This window comes from Gorilla gorilla, chromosome 14 (assembly GCF_029281585.2).
Source record: "Gorilla gorilla gorilla isolate KB3781 chromosome 14, NHGRI_mGorGor1-v2.1_pri, whole genome shotgun sequence".
Taxonomy (NCBI): domain Eukaryota; kingdom Metazoa; phylum Chordata; class Mammalia; order Primates; family Hominidae; genus Gorilla; species Gorilla gorilla.
Genome location: NC_073238.2, coordinates 31,469 through 48,515, shown reverse-complemented (window position 1 = coordinate 48,515; position 17,047 = coordinate 31,469). Strand labels below are relative to the sequence as shown.

General features: G+C 61.5%; 1 pseudogene; it reads right to left on the bottom strand.

Annotated features, from left to right (window-relative positions):
• Positions 1–7,985: 7,985 nt before the first annotated feature.
• Positions 7,986–16,636, bottom strand: LOC134756945 (fibroblast growth factor receptor 3-like; annotated as a pseudogene).
• Between the last annotated feature and the right edge of the window lie 411 nt (positions 16,637–17,047).

Below are 17,047 nucleotides of genomic sequence, written 5' to 3'. Positions count from 1 at the left end.
TATTCTTGTCTCTATTCCCCACCCCCAGAGAGATAGATTGAAGTTGCCCTGAATGTATCCTCCCAATTCTTGTATTTTTTTTTTTTTTTGGAGACAGAGTCTCAATCTGTTGCTCAGGCTAGAGTGCAGTGGTGTGATCTTGGCTCACTGCAACCTCCACCTCCTGGATTCAAGTGATTCTCTTACCTCAGCCTGCCGAGTTGCTGGAATTATAGGCACCCGCCACCACGACTGGCTAATTTTTGTATTTTTAGTAGAGACTGTTTTCTCCGTCTTGGCCAGGCGGGTCTCGAACTCCTGACCTCAGGTGATCCACCCACCTCGGCCTCCCAAAGTGCTGGGATTACAGGCGTGAGCCACCGCGCCCGGCCCCCAATTCTTGTAATTTTTTTTTTTTTTTTGAAATGGAGTCTTGCTCTGTCATCCAGGCTGGAGTGCAGTGGCATGATCTTGGCTCACTGCAATCTCTGCCTTCCAGGTTCAAGCGATTCTCCTGCCTCAGCCTCCTGAGTAGCTGGGATTACAGGCGCCCACCCTCATGCCTGGCTAATTTTTGTATTTTTAGTAGAGATGGGGTTTCACCATGTTGGTCAGGCCGGTCTTGAACTCCTGGCCTCGTGATCCACCCACTTCAGCCTCCCAAAGTGCTGGGATTACAGGCGTGAGCCACCTCGCCTGGCCAATTCTTGTAATTTTTAACAATAATGGCTGGTTAGCCACTGAAACTTTTGGAGTGGTGAGAGGATGTTGAGGGGTGGAACTGCACAGTCTGAAGGGGGAGCTCAGCATTTGGTCTTTCCAGTTGCTGTGTTAGATGTTAGAGCTCTCTCTGGACCTCTTGATGGTGATAAAAGTACTTTTAACACTTCGTGCTTATGTAGCAGATTTTTGATAAATAATAATAATAATTAGCTTTTTATGTGCGATTCTGTCATTTCAGGAACACAAACGTCTTCTGTAGTTACTACTGTGCTTTGTGACAGGGACACTGGCAGGTCTGCTGTAGAAACAGTAGGGATTTCAGAGCCAGCGAGACCCAGGGCTGGACTGTGGAGGAGGTCCCTGAACTTATGAGTGACACACCGAGTGGAGTGCTGCAGGCCCCTGCTATTAACATCTTAGATGAGTAGGGTTCGTTGTCACAGTTAATGAACTGACATTGATCTGTTACTGTTCACTAAAGTCCATAACATATTCAGATTTTCTTTACTCTCCCGTTCTTCATTCTGAGGTCCTTTTTCTGTCCCAGGACCCATCTGTACTACCCTTCTTGATTGCCTCTCAGGCTTTCCTTGTCTGCAGTGACCTTGACAGCTTTGAGGAGTACTGCCCAGGTGGAGTGTAGGGTGCTGCTCTACTGGTATTTCTTGATGTTTCCTCATAATTAAGCTGGGAAAGATGGTTTTTCAGGAGGAAGACCACAGAGGTGAAGCATCCTTATCACATCACGTCGAGGCTCCATGCTGTCCAAATGATTTGTCACTGTTGATGTTGACCTTGATTAGTAGGCTGAAGTGGTGTTTGTCAGGTTTTTCACTGCCCAGTTACTCTTCTCCCACCTCTCCATATTGTCCTTTTTGGGAGGAAGTCGCTTTATGAGCAGAAGCAGGCTTGACTCGAAGGGCTGTGTGGGAGAGGTGACCTCTGGCCTGAGCCGCCTGGGGACAACAGTGCCATTTGTTGGAACTGGGGAGGACTTGGGGAGGAGCAGAATGAGGAGGGGCACTAGTTGAGAGTTTTTGGAGGTGTGGACTGTGCCGTGCCCATCAGACCTGTGGGGCGTGTGTATTCAAGTCAGGGAAGAGATTGCCTGGGGAGGAGGTGGAGGTCAGGTAGGGAGGATCTCCCAGGAGTGGCAAGGGTGAAGCCAGATGAAGAAAGGTTTGTTTGTTCTTTGACCTGATCCTGGCACCAGCACTGAGGGCTGAAAACCCTGGAAGTTTCCTGAATGATGGGAGTGTCTGTTTTCATTTGTTTGTATTTTGAGACAGGGTCTTGCTCTGTCACCCAGGCTGGAGTGCAGTAGCTTGATCATGGCTCACTGCAGCCTCTAAGCGATCCTCCTGCCAGCTGATGTTTTAAATTTTTTGTAGACAGGGTCTCTGTTGCCCAGGCTTAACTCCTGAGCTCAGCAGCGATCCACCCGCCTTGGCCTCCCAAAGTGCTAGGATTACAGGCGTGAGTTTGGGAGTGTCTTCTGTTATTCGTTATCACTGCACCTGAGTTTATACTGATGAGGTGACTCCGGGCAGGCCCTGAGATTGAGGTGCTGGCCATGCTGTGATTAGAGGGTGGGAACTTCCTGCCCCTTCCGGGGAGGGGAGAGGGTTTGGAGATTTAGTTCAGTCCCCGTGGCCAGTGGGCCAATACCGTAATCAGTCATGAAGGCTTGATGAGAACTTCTGGGTGAGGAGGCTGGCGAGGCTTCCCACTGGTGTCCACCCAGCTCTGCAGGACGAAGGATCCTGTGCTCGGGACCTCCCTGGCCTTGCTGTCTGGTTGTTCCTAGGTACCCTTTATAATAAACTGGGATAGCAAGTAGAGCCCATTGCTGACATCTGAGTCTTTCTTGTGAATGATCAAAACCAAGGCGGTCATGGGAACCCTCAAATGTGTGGTCACCTGAAGTTGGGTAAGCCTGGGCACATGGAGTGGGGGCAGTCTTGTGGGACTGAGCCCGTACCCTGTGAGGTCTGCACTAACTCTGGGTAGTGTCAGTATGGAATTAAATTGTTGGACTCCCAGTTGGAGAATTCGTTGGTGTTGGAAAAAAGAACAGAAGGGCTCCCAGCAGGTCCTGGCCACAGATGACACCTGTGCTCGTGAGGGACGCAGAGCAATGATCCCCATCACCCCGAACGGCCTTGACTGGGGGTTCCTTGGAGAGCTGGGGACAGAAGCCATCAGAACAGGTTTTGGGGAGAGCCTAGTAAGGGAGCCAGTGGGACAGGCAGTGTTAGAGAGAAGGTAGGGTCACTGGGGGACAGACCAGGGAACTCTGGGAGACCTGCCAGCCTGCCTGCTTGCCGGGCTGAGCCCTTGAGGCACAGGAGCTGGCCGGGGCAGGGGTGGAGGGGCTGAAGGTGCCATGGTGTGGGGAGGATAGCGGAGAATGCGCTGGGCCCTCTTCATGTGGAGACAGGTGGGGGCCAAAGCTAGTCTCAGCTGGAGTGAGAAGGGCCTTGGCATGCTCACGTGTGCTGTGCTTTTAATTTTAACTTAAAATGTAACTTGCTGTGTATGAGAACATAGCCAACATTTTCCCCTTAACCCAGCTCCCAGTTCACAGACCGGACTGTTACAAGCCCTAAATGTGGCACGTAGTAGGAATTTCCTTCCCCACAGAACCAGGAGAGTTGCCTCCTGTTACATGAGGTGAAGTGACGTATTGGTCCACTAGGAGCAGGGTCAGTGCCTGCCCTCCCCATCTTGTCCCTCCTCTCATGGTGGCTCTCGTTGCCGGCTGGAGTGGGCTCCCCCCATCTTAAAGCTGCACTTGCTGCTCCCTGGCTGTTGACTCATTGCAACCCCACTGCCTGGAGGTTCAAGGTCACTGGGCATCTCAGGGTGCTACCTGCTGGCTCCCGGCACCGCCCAGCCTCTGCACAGCCTGGCCTGGCACCTCTGTGGGCTGGTGCCTCTGGCCCTGCTGCTCCTATTCCTGTCTTGTTCCCAGCATGAAGTTTGATCACAATGGGCTCTGAATGTCAGTAGTATGAATGAACTCTGACTTTATGCTTATAGGAACTAGAGCAAGTTAGGGAAAGCATCAAAAACATGTTGAAATCCTAAAAATGTGCTGTACACTTATCACTGTTGTTTATACAAGAAATGGCTTACTCTTGGTGTTTTTGTGGTTCTTCTCTTTTTTTTTTTTTTTTGAGTGCAATGGCGTGATCTCAGCTCACTGCAACCTCTGCCTCCCGGGTTCAGGTGATTATCCTGCCTCAGCCTCCCGAGTAGCTGGGATTACAGGCACCTGCCATCATGTCCGGCTAATTTTTTTTTATTTTTGTGGAGATGGGGTTTCACCATGTGGGCCAGGCTGGTCTTGAACTCCTGACCTCAGGTGATCCACCCGCAGCATGAGCTGCTCATGGAACAGTGTGGGATGTTCTCCAGGCCAGTGGCCCTGCCACCTGGTCATGCTCTCCCTGCTCTGGGGACCTCAGTGACTTCTTGGGAGTCCTGGGGTTAGGGGCTGGGACCCTGGCCGAGGTGTCACCCAGGAGGGCCAGCTCTTCTGAAAGACTCCTCAGGCAGCTGAGGGGAAAGAGCACCGAGTACTGCCCTAGGGAGTCCTGGATGAGGCAGGGCCTTCAGCCTGCAGTCCAGCCCACAGGCAGGGCCCAGACGCCCTGAGGGACGTGTGATGGCCTGGGGCCATGGAGGGCAGCCCCCAGCCCGGACCTCTGGGTGCCTACCTGCCTCAGCGTGGCCCGGCTGCAGTAGTGCGTGGATGGTTCCAGCGCCAGGATAGCAGTGTGGTGTCTTGGCTCCCGACCCTTCTCAGTGGACAGAAGCCATCCCTTAGGTGCTCTGCCCACACTGGGACCAGGCCCTGTGGGCACCTCACGGGCTTCTCTGCGGCCCTGGCTGCTGGTTTGTTCACACTGAGGGTCCTCCCTCGGGGCCTCCCTTGACCCCTAGGCCCTAATTAATCAGACAAAATGATGGACCCACAGCTGGGGTGGGAGGTGCTCACTCACGGGGACAGCATCCCAAAGAGCTGTGAACAAAGCAGGTGCCCTTGGTGACCCCAGAAGCCACCAGTTGTGTCCTGGAAGCCGGGCCTCCCATGAGACACGTCCCCCTCAGAAAGCCATCAGCAGACAGCAAGGGCAGGGACCCTGCCAGCCTAGAGCACACCCAACCACTAGAGGGCACCCTGGTGGTGGAGGTTCAGTTGTGCTGACAGCTGGGGTCTCTCATGGGCTCACCTTCTTATGGGACAGGGGGAGGCAGCCAGGGAGCCCCTGATGGGGCAGCTTCAAGGACTGTGCCCTGCCATCTGGGGTCGCTAAGGAAGCACTCTGAGGAGGAGGGGGCTGGCCCACCAGCACCTTCATGGGCCACTGTTCTCCCGGTGGCCCAGCCCTTTGGTCCCCAGCACCCATTCAGGATCCCACTGTGCCCACCAGAGGTCCACCAGAGCCCTGACGGGAGAGGGGCCTTAGGTTGTAGCAGGGACACTGCCCAGCCAGCGCTAGGGGGCGCTCCCAGCCTGCGCTTCGAGCCCCATGCTCTGCCTGCCTTGGTGTGGATGCTGGAACTGCCTGCCTGTTGGCCTGGTCCCCCCACTGCCCTGCGGGCCTCAGCCTTCAGGCACATGTGGGCCTCCCCATCCTGCCACTGTCACCAGGCATCCCATGGCCAGGCCTGCCTCTGGGGCCCAGCATGGGGTTTCTGGGCAAGTGGGGGCATTAGGGATGCAGTCCCTTGTGAGGCCACTTCCACCAGGCCCGCACCCACATGTACTTCCCTGAATGGGGTTGAGTTAAACCCTTGCCTGCCCAGGAAACGGGCCAGGAACGCCCCTTGACCTGAAAGGTGAGTTTGTAGCCAGAGTATTTTAGAGCTAGAGTTCATGCAGCTCATGGTTGGGAAACCCTGCTCTTGAGCCAGCAGAGGGGAGGAGAGACAAGGAGGATGGCAGAGGGGAGAAGAGCAGAGGGAGGACGGCAGAGAGGACAGCAAAGGTGGGGAGAGCAGAGGGGATGGGGGGAGGAGAGCAGAGGGAGGACGACAGAGGTAGGACAGCAGAGATGCGAAAAGCAGAGGGGAGGATAGCAGAAGGGAGGACAGCAAAGAGGGTGGTGGGGAGTCAGCAGAGATGGTACACCCCCTCCAGGAAGCCTTCCCAGACTTGCTCTCACCATGTTGTCCTCCCACCCTGCTAGGGCTATGAACTTGGGCAAGGGCCTGGTTCCATCTCTGGGTTCTCAGCACCCCCATCAGCACCTCATCTGCCCAAAGGTGCTTTATCACTGTGGCGGACCCTGATGGAGCCCAAGGCAGTGGGGGCACTGGTTGCCCGGCCTGGGAGGGCAGAGAGCTGATCTGGAGGAAAGTGACCGCCTGTGTAGCCCCCAGGGCCCCATGAGGGCTTTGCTTACTTTTGGCTCCATAGGGGGATGCCCAGAAAGCTCCCCAGCTGACTGGGAAGGCGGATGCCAGGAGTGGGGTGATGAGGGAAGGTCTGCCTCAGAGCTAGTGAGACAGGACCCTCCCCACCACCACCACCACCTCAGGAACCCACAAGCTGGGAGCATCCAGGGAAGTGCACCCCCCCAGGCACCCTGCTCCCTTCCACCAGGCCCCTCCCATAAACACTCCTTGCTCTTGGGGCTCCCAGCCCACCAGCGATTTTCGGTGCTGCTGCCAGCATCCATCCCGCGCAACTGGGACCACCTGGCAAAGTGACCCCTCCCTCCCCTATCCCAGAAGAACTGGAGACAGAAAGCACAGGGCCAGGTTAGCAACCAAGTGTCTTTATTTTTCGGAAAGTTCGTCGCTGGGTTAACAAAATCGCACCTGCCGGTTTGGGTGACGCCTCTGGCCACCATGCACTGGGCCCCAAGAAGAGACCACCCTGAGCCATGGCCCTGCAGGCAAGCAAGGGACAGCTGCCCGGACTCAGGGGCCAGTAACAGTACAGAACGAACCAACTGAATTCACAGCTTCCCTCCAAGCTTTGAAAGGTAGCAGTCCAGGCTATAAAACTCTAGAAGCATTGCATAAGAAGTGTTAAGTCTACAGCAAATACATCTTGTAAAAACTCAATAAATTATATATATAGATATATATAAATTTGTAACATCTAATAACATCGGAACCTGCACGCAGGGCCGGCCCCTCCCTGGAAACCGTCTCCCTGCCTGGGACACACAGCAATTAGAAGAATTTGTATGAAAATACCAGCTTGCTTTGAAGTCCAAAAAATAAATCTCCTAAAGGAAAATCCTATAGAAATCTAATTCTCCTGAAAAAGGACAAAGGAAATAAAATATCTTCACTGGAATCACCTCCAACTATTAACAACCTTTTAGGCTTGGAGGGGATCCTCCAGCTCCGGGGCAGGCTGGACGTACATTCTTGGCCGTCCCTCTATTGGCGGGATAAACCTTCTCGGTTGTCAATAAGTTAAAAATTAAAACTCTCCGCCATGTGGCTGGCTAAATGCTGGAAGTGTTGGGGTGTGGGAACAAGAGTGCCAGGGGCCCATAAATAGCTTTACAAATATACAGGTCCAGTTTTAAAACAAAACTGCGGTGCCAGAAAAGGCCCTGGTCCTCTGCTTGCATGGGTGAAACCCCCTGGGCCTCCCTCCCCACCCGCCCCGCCCAGGGCCATGCCTGCCTCCTGTGCCCCCAGGGTCGCAGGCCTCCATTGTACCAGCCTTTTCCTCTTCCATATATTTTATATATATGTATGTATATATACCATATACACAGCATCTATTTATAGAAATATACACTAGTTTCCGGAATAAACCTTTTGCATAAAAGGTAAAGGCTCCCATCTTCAGGTACCCGTAATTTCAGTCTCTGAGGGGCAGGGTGGGAACTGGGAAAGCCTGGAGGTGGGGAGGTGGTGCCACTAACACCCCAGGCACAAGGTGCTGGACATGTGGGGCTTCCCTGCAGGCTCAGCTTTGGGTGTGGGAGGGGCCGAGGCCCACCCTGTGATGTCCCGTGGTGCAAAGGCAGAGGCCGGAGCCATGTCGGGCCCAGCTCCCTGCCCCACGGGGGTCCCACCGGGTGGGCCCACTTACATTCTGCACTGGGTCCCCCCAGAACAAAGGCCCCTCGGTGCTGCAGCACCAGTCAGGAGGCCGTTGCACAGCAGCGGGGACACCCAGGGTACCTCTGCACCTGGAGGCAAGATGCACACGCACACAGGCACACGCAGATGTGCACACACACACACACACGCACACGCACAGACCAAAGCTCTGTGTAGCCGTCTCTCCATCTGCAGAGTCTCATGCCGGGGAGTGGCTGTGCACCAGCAGCAGGGTGGGCTGCTAGGGACCCCCTCACATTGTTGGGGACCAGTGGCCCTTCACGTCCGCGAGCCCCCACTGCTGGGTGGGGCCGGGGGCAGCAGGCCGTGGGCAAACACGGAGTCGTCCCGAGGAGCTGGAGCTGGAGCTGGGGGTGTCCTGGCCACCCGGGGAGTACTGCTCGAAAGGCGCCGACAGGTCCAGGTACTCCTGCTGGCGGGAGGCGGGGTGAGCGCTGTGCCACCGAGCCCCTCTTCGCACAGCCGCCTCTGTGCCCCAGAAGGCCCGCCCCACACGTCAGCACTCTGGGGGGCAGGATGGCCGGGGACGGCAGGGGGAGGGGCATAGGCGGGTGGCACCAGGCCAGAGCCAGCACTCACGTCGGCGGACGTCACGGTAAGGACTCGGTCCAGGTCCTCCACCAGCTGCTTGAAGGTGGGCCTCTGCGAGGGCGCGGCTTGCCAGCACTCCCGCATGATCATGTACCTGCGGGCAGGGCGCTCAGGAGTGAGCCCCGCCGCTTCCCGCCTTATTCGGGAACAGCCTGAAGGGCTGCCGGTCCCTCCCCCGTCCAGCCCCGGAGGGACCCCCACCCCTGAGGACCCAGTGGAGGGCCAGGGATGCCACTCACAGGTCGTGTGTGCAGTTGGCGGGCTTGTCCATGCGGTGGCCCTCCTTCAGCAGCTTGAAGAGCTCCTCCACAGGGATGCCGGGGTACGGGGAGCCCCCCAGCGTGAAGATCTCCCAGAGCAGGACCCCAAAGGACCAGCTGCAGGGGAAGGTGAGGTCAGGCTGTCCTGAGACTCCCAGGACAGACACCTGGGCGGGCACCAGGGGAATAGGCCAGGGCTGCACTGCTGCCCCCAGGGAGGGGTAGAAACCACACCCAAGAGCTCCAGGGCACAGGCCTGGGGGCTGCAGCTGGGGTCCTGGCTCTGCCCAGTTCCCGCTTCCACCCCTGAAGCCTGAGGTCTGGAGGACACGTACACGTCACTCTGGTGAGTGTAGACTTGGTCAAACAAGGCCTCAGGCGCCATCCACTTCACGGGCAGCCGGCCCTGGGAGAGTGTGGGAAGGCGGTGTTGGCGCCAGGCGTCCTCCTGGCATGACCCCCACCCCCTCACCCCAGGGCCGGGCTCACATTGGTTGTCTTCTTGTAGTAGTCGAGGTTGTGCACGTCCCGGGCCAGCCCGAAGTCTGCGATCTTCATCACGTTGTCCTCGGTCACCAGCACATTGCGGGCAGCCAGGTCCCTGTGGATGCACTGGGGAAGGGGTGGGAGGCAGCGCTGAAGTCTCTCCACCTCTCCCCGCTGCTCCCAGCATCTCAGGGCAGGGCCCAGCCTACTCCACCCACACCTGCCGCCCTGCTCACCTTCTGGGAGGCCAGGTACTCCATGCCCCGGGCCACCTGGTAGGCACAGGACACCAGGTCCTTGAAGGTGAGCCGCTCCTCGGGCGGCTTGCAGGTGTCGAAGGAGTAGCCCAGGCCCGGGGGCCGCCGCGCCCGCAGGAACTCCCGCAGGTTACCCTTGGCCGCGTACTCCACCAGCACGTACAGGGGCCCTGGGGACACGGGCTCCTCAGAGGGGCTGCCAGGCCCAGGAGGGCCGCCCACCCGGCACCACCGCCGCTACCACACCTACCGCCCTGCGTGCAGGCGCCCAGCAGGTTGATGACGTTTTTGTGTTTCCCGATCATCTTCATCATCTCCATCTCAGACACCAGGTCCGACAGGTCCTCGTCAGTGGCATCGTCTGTGCAAGGAGCGGGGGCCTGTGTCAGGCGGCGGCGGCGGCGCCCCCGGCCCCGCTCTGCACCCCCGGCCGCCCCCCCCAGCCCCGCTCTGCACCCCTGGCCGCCCCCCCAGCCCCGCTCTGCACCCCTGGCCACCCCCCAGCCCCGCTCTGCACCCCTGGCCGCCCCCCAAGCCCCGCTCTGCACCCCCGGCCGCCCCCCCCAGCCCCGCTCTGCACCCCCGGCCGCCCCCCCAGCCCCGCTCTGCACCCCCGGCCGCCCCCCCAGCCCCGCTCTGCACCCCCGGCCACCCCCCCCCAGCCCCGATCTGCACCCCCGGCCGCCCCCCCCAGCCCCGCTCTGCACCCCCGGCCGCCCCCCCCCAGCCCCGCTCTGCACCCCCGGCCGCCCCCCCAGCCCCGCTCTGCACCCCCGGCCGCCCCCCCAGCCCCGCTCTGCACCCCCGGCCACCCCCCCCAGCCCCGATCTGCACCCCCGGCCGCCCCCCCCAGCCCCGCTCTGCACCCCTGGCCGCCCCCCCAGCCCCGCTCTGCACCCCTGGCCACCCCCCAGCCCCGCTCTGCACCCCTGGCCGCCCTCCCAGCCCCGCTCTGCACACCTGGCCGCCCCCCAGCCCCGCTCTGCACCCCTGGCTGCCCCCCCAGCCCCGCTCTGCACCCCTGGCCGCCCCCTCAGCCCTGCTCTGCACCCCTGGCCGCCCCCTCCTCACCTTTCAGCATCTTCACGGCTACAGTGACAGGCTTGGCGGCCCGGTCCTTGTCAATGCCGATGGCCTCCGCCATGACCACCTGGCCGAAGCAGCCCTCCCCAAGGGGCTTGCCCAGGGTCAGCCTGGCAGTGGAGGCAGAGGGGCCATGAGTGTGCAAACTCGCCCACTCTCAGCCCACCACTGTCCCCACCCCAGCCTGGCCCAGAGCCACCACCTCCAGGAAGCCCTCCATGCTTCCCCTACAGCCTGCTCATAAGGACGAAGAGCGTCACCCACAGCCTCCCGCCCTTGCTGCCCCTCCAGACAGGGCACCTTGAGAGGGGCAGTCCCTGCCATGCACCCAGTCCCAGGAGCATCTCCACAGAACCCCAGCCACACCCAACATCCGCCACATCCCTGACGGCCCCTAAACCCAGCCAGGCCTCTGACTGGTGGCTGTTTCACCCCCACCACCAAGCCCCCTACAGCCAACGCTGGCCCTCAGCACCACTGACCGGGCCCGAGACAGCTCCCATTTGGGGTCAGCAGGCAGCTCGAGCTCGGAGACATTGGCCAGCGTGGGGCCCTCCCCTGAGGACAGCCTTGCGATGTGCACCAGTGGTATGTTGGAGCTCATGGACGCGTTGGACTCCAGGGACACCTGCTTGGGTCAGCAGGGGCAGGTTGGCGCCGCGTGGGCGACAGGGCGTGGAGGTACAGCCGGGGGTCAGTGCTGGGCCAGAAGGGGGGGCGTTGACTTCCACCAGCATTGAATGAAGATTTTTAGAATGTTTCGTGCCCCAAAGTACCCTAGACTCTACATGGTGAGCAGAGACAAGGAGAGGGGAGCCCGCCTGGCTGCAGAGAGGACTCACAGCCCAGGACCAGCGTGGGCCGAGGGGGGGGCTCCAGGAGGCCTGGCGGGCAGGCAGCTCAGAACCTGGTATCTACTTTCTGTTACCTGTCGCTTGAGCGGGAAGCGGGAGATCTTGTGCACGGTGGGGGAGCCCAGGCCTTTCTTGGGGGGGCTGCGCAGGCGGCAGAGCATCACAGCCGCCACCACCAGGATGAACAGGAAGAAGCCCACCCCGTAGCTGAGGATGCATGCATACACACTGCCTGCCTCGTCAGGCTCCACCAGCTCCTCCTCGGCTGCAAAGACATGGGCGTTGAGGCCTGGCCTGGCCCCCCCCCCCAACGGGGCTCCCATGGATGCCCCTGGCCCAGAGCCACAGGCACCACTGGGAGAGGGAGGGGGCTCAGAACCTCAGCACCCGCCTTGTCTGGAGGGTCTCGCAGTCAGTAACGCCAGTGAGTCTAGAGGGTCAGACCCTGGAGAGGAGGAGCCCAGCAGAGCCAGCCAGTCCCACACCGCCACCAGGCGCCCGGGAGACACCAGAGCCACAGGAGGGGCCTTTTGGGGACCCAGATGGGAAGTGGGCTCGAGGGGGCTGAGGGGGCCCCTCTGGGACCAGGACCGGGCCAGGCCAACTTTGTCCCCACACTGGGCACAGGGCCAGGTGTGAGGGCTCAAGGAGCAGGACGGCCATAAGTCACAGGATTCCCGTCCGTCCTGGCAGCTTTGGCGTGTCCCGAGCCAGCGTCCCCCAGACAGTGCGGAGCAGCAGGAGCAGCAGAAGCCGGTACCTGGCAGCACCACCAGCCACGCAGAGTGATGAGAAAACCCAATAGAATTGCCCACCAGGCAGGTGTACTCCCCGGCGTCCTCAAAGGTGACGTTGTGCAAGGAGAGAACCTCTAGCTCCTTGTCGGTGGTGTTAGCGCCCGCCGTCTACAAAGAGAGAGCAGAGCGATAGGCGAGCGCCAGCACCGCCCTGCGGGCACCGCAGAGTCCACACGGCAGGATCCAGCCGCTGCAAGGAAAACGCCGCCACCACCAACTCCTCAGCCACCGCCAACTTGGTCAACACCACGCGGCCGAGGGCCCTCCGCCTGGTACACCGGTACTGAGCCCGAAGCCAGGCCCCTCCACCGGCGAGTCCTCTGTCCCAGGTGAGCGGCAGGCGGGCAGGCAGCATGCGGGTTAGCGCAGAGCCGGGCGGGTGCAGGTGGAGGATGGACACAGGGACACACAGGCTGCAGAAGCGAGCAGGCAGCGGGCGAGGGTGGAGAGAGGCGCAAAGGGGTGCTCACAGATGGCACGGAGCTGGCCCGGTGGGCACCGGGCACCTCCTGTGGGGGTCGCAGGCATGCGGGAAGGGTCGGCGCAGGCCACGGGGCTTGAAGCGGGCGGTCACCGTGGAGGCTGGAGCTGCCAGCCTTGCCGAGGTGGCCCCGAGTGGAGCGCGAGCCAGGGGCAGGAGCGAGCAGGGCTGGGCGTGCGGGGCGTGCAGGGCGCGCGGACAGGGCCTTGGAGCTGGAGCTCTTGTGCCGGCCGGCATGGGACAGAGTTGTTACCTGCTCGGGGCCCGTGAACGCTCAGCCAAAAGGCCTTCTCGGCCACGCCTATGAAATTGGTGGCTCGACAGAGGTACTCACCCCCGTCCCGCTCCGACACATTGGCCAGGCGGAGGCGCACGTCGGCCTCCACACTCTCACTGATCCAGGACTGCGGGGACAAGAGACCCGGCTCAGGCACGCCCCTGAGGCAGCCCCGCCGGGCACGAGGCAGGATGTGGGAGACCCCCAAGGTACAGATCGAGGCTGGGCTGCGTCAGCCCCAAAGGCTGCCTGGAGGAGGCGTGGAGGCACTTCGAGGTGGCTGTGGTTTCACAGGATGCACGTCTCTGCCTCCACCCCAACAACCCAGCCCAGACCCTCAGACAACCTCTGGTCACTGGCCTGCCCTCCCCCGGGCTCTTGCAGAACCTGTACCCTGGACAGGGCCCGAGGCAGCCTCTCTGGGCGGGGTCGGGACTCCACCCTCGCCCTGCGCCTGCTCCCCGCCCCCACGAGACCGTCTTCTCTCTGAACAGATGTTTCTCTTTGGGCTTTGAGTGTCGCAACCGTCCCAATTCAGTGGCCCCCACCCGGCAGCCATGGGAACAAAGCTAAGGGCTTCAGGAGGCGGGCAGACAGTGAGCTTGGGCCCCACTGCACACAGCTGACGAGAGCCAATCGGCCAGGTCGGGGCTCAGCCACCGCCTCTGAGGTCCAGAGGGGGCCTGGAGGACTTGGCCACACTGCCCTGTCCTGGGGCACCACTGCTGCCCAAGCCGCACCCACCCCCAAGAAGCCCGTGGGCAGCTCCATGTCAGGGACTTCAGTGGCTGAGGTTGGCCCTCTGCAGACACGGAAACGGGTCCTAACGCAGCTGCCTATGGCCCTGAGGTGTGGGGTGGCTGAGACGTGGCCCCACAAGCAACCCCACAGCTTCTGCCCCCGAAGCTCCAGCCCCTAGACCCAAATCCTCACGCAACCCCCAGCCAAGGGGCACCCTTGGGGCCAGCCCAGGAGCCCCAGCGGCGGCACCCACGTGCACACGGTGGCCCACCTTGAGCACGGTAACGTAGGGTGTGCCGTCCGGGCCCACCTTGCTGCCGTTCACCTCCACGTGCTTGAGCCACTGGATATGGGGCTGTGCGTCACTGTACACCTTGCAGTGGAACTCCACGTCACTGCCCAGCACCGCCGTCTGGTTGGCCGGCAGCCCCGCCTGCAGGATGGGCCGGTGCCGGGAGCGCTCTGTGGGGGCAGATGACTCTCAGGGGCCACCCCCTCCCTCACCACCACCGCAACTGCCGCCCCCGCCCCCGCACTGCCCCAGGGCCCTCACCCAGCACGTCCAGCGTGTACGTCTGCCGGATGCTGCCAAACTTGTTCTCCACGACGCAGGTGTAGTTGCTGCGGTCCGAGGGCACCACGCTTTCCATGACCAGGCTCCACTGCTGATGCCGCAGCTGCACCGGGACGCGGGCGGGCGAGTGAGCGGAGGCAGCGACCACCGCCGCCTGCCAGGCCCAGAGCCACCCCGCCGCGCCCACCTTGATGCCTCCAATGCGGTGGTTGCCGCGGAACTCCCTGCCGTTCTTCAGCCAGGAGATGGAGGGAGTGGGGTTGCCAGCGGCCGGGCAGCGGAAGCGGACCGTGTTGGCGGCTGGCACGGCCAGCAGCTTCTTGTCCATCCGCTCGGGCCGTGTCCAGTAAGGGGCCCCTGCGGGCCGAGGTGCGTGTGAAGGCCATGACCCGAGTGGGAGCAGAGGCCCCTCTGAACAACCCCCTCCCCAGAGCTGCCCCTGCCCACCCCCAGCCTCAGTTTCCCATCCTGTGTAGGAAGAGCGCGGGATGAGGTTCCCAGGAGCCTCCACATCTTGTCCCCTCCCCAGGGCTTTCTCAGAGCTGGGCCGTGTGTCCCCTCCCCTCCCCTCCCCTCCAGGGTGCTCTGTCCGGACCTGTGAAGTCACAGAGCACAGGGCATTGTCCAGGGGAGCCCACCTGCCCAGAGAGGCGTGCCAGGGCCAGGCCCACCAACGGGGAGACTGAAGACCCAGGGGGCAGGCCCATCTAGTGGACAAGCCAGGACTTGGGAGCAGTTTACCAGGAGAGGAGCCCAGTCGCCTGCAGAGCCAGGAGCCTTGGAGGCAGCCGGGCAGCATGGGCCCACGGGAATCAAGACCCTACACCACCCTCTGCAGAGCTCCAAGTCTGGCGGGCACCCAGAGACGGTGGCACCCTGGAGGCCCTGCCTCCTCCCATCTCGATGTCCAGGGCTCCCACCACCCCTCTCACAGCCCAACTGGTTTTTCTCCTTCCTCAGGGCTGGTGCTGCCTTCCTGCTGGGACTCCAGGCAAGGATGGCCTGGCATTCCCCAGGAGGGAAGCAGCCCTCCCCTCAGTGAGCTCACTGCCAGCCCCCCTCCAGGGACATGCCCATCAGGGGCACTGAGGCCCAGCAATCAGCAATGTGGACAGAGGCTGGAAAGAGGCACCCCACGGTGCTGAGCTCCCTCCCAGGCCTCCTGAAGACCCCCAGGGTGAGTTCCCCCAGCTCAGTTTCTCTCATGGACTCAGCCTCCCCTCCTCACCTGCTCACCCCACTGGCCCAGGGACCCAGCCCACACACCATCAGTCCGCAAGTCGTAACTGCCCCTCGTGTCTGTGCCACGATGACCCTCATCACCTGCACGCACTCCCCTCAGAGCTCCCTCCAAAACCAGAAGCCCCACCTCCCCGCCCTACAACTTGGCAAAGTCCACCTGCCACCGTTCCAGGCCGGGACGCCAGGCATCGTCCCCGACTGCTCTCTCACAGCCGCAGCCCACCAACCAGCCACCCTCCTGCCAGCCACCCTGCCCGCCACTGGTTGTGGCAGGTCCCCCAGCGCCCTCACCCCAGGTCCATCCACCCCACGGTGGCCACCTGAGTGCCCCGCCCTGCTGCGCTCATGTCTGCGGGGTCCACCTCACCTACAGCCAACACCACAGCCCCACAGGCCAGCCCTGGCCTCCTCCTGCTCCTGGAACCCCCAGGGCCCTGTGCCTCGGTCTCCCCATCAGCAACACGGTGTCCCCTTGCACCCAGCCCTGCCACCAGGGTCGGGCGTCTACAGCCATGTCAGTGGCCCAGCCCCTCCTGCATCCTGAGGGGACTGGACCTTCGGGGTGACCCCAGGGAGGTTGTTCCGGGGCCTCAGTCCCTCAGCTGCCTGTGGAGGGCAGGGCTTGGCGGTGGCAGCGGGCCCCACCCCGGCTGGCCTGAACCCTGGACCCTGCTCCCACCTGTATCCACACCTGTGTCCTCAGCCTCGTCGTCCCCGTCTTCGTCATCCCCCGAGGATGGAGCGTCTGCAAGGCAGAGATGGCCGCATCCGATGTCCAACCTGCCCCAGGAAGCCCCCAGGTGCTCCTCCCAGATGGGGCAGGGTCCCCCATTTGGGCAGCACTTCCTGGGGGTGCCCTCCTCTCCACCAATGACCACAGAGACCCCCAGCCGCTCCTGACCCACGCAGGGACTCAGGAAGCCCGGCACTCGGCTCCTTTCTGTAGCTGGCGTGGCCCCAGAGCTCACCTGTCACCCGCACACTGAAGTGGCACAGTACACGCTGCGTGAGCTGCTGCCGGCAGCTGTAGGCCCCGGAGTCCTCGTGGGAGGCATTCAGCACCTGCAGCCACTGGGGCCCCACCAGGACACGCTCCAAGGGCACCAGCCCTGCGCCATCCTTGACCCAGACAGTGGGCCCCATGGGACCACCCCCGGGCGGGGGACAGCTCAGCTCCACAGCATCCCCGCTGCTGAAGACCAACTGCTCCTGCTGGCCGGGCTCTGGGCCCGGGACTTCTGTGGGCAAGATGGGCGACCATGAGGCAGGCACCCCCAAACCCGGCACCATTTACAGACACAGCAGTGGAGGCCTCGGCGGCCCTGAGTGAGGAAGGTTCTGACCCAGATCCAGGGTCCCACCAGACCAGGGGCTGGAAACTGTGTCCCAAAAGGGCCAAAGGTCTCTATCTTCAGCTTTGCCAACCAGTCTGTCCCAAGGACTCCGGTCTGCCTCGGTGTGACAGCCGCCTTCCCCACACAACCTGCAGCCAACCCCACAGTGGTGGCCCCATGATGCTTCACTTATGGACATGGAGAATTCAAATCTCAAAGTGTCACAAAGTGTGACTCTTCGTTCTTTTAATTTGTTCAATTGCT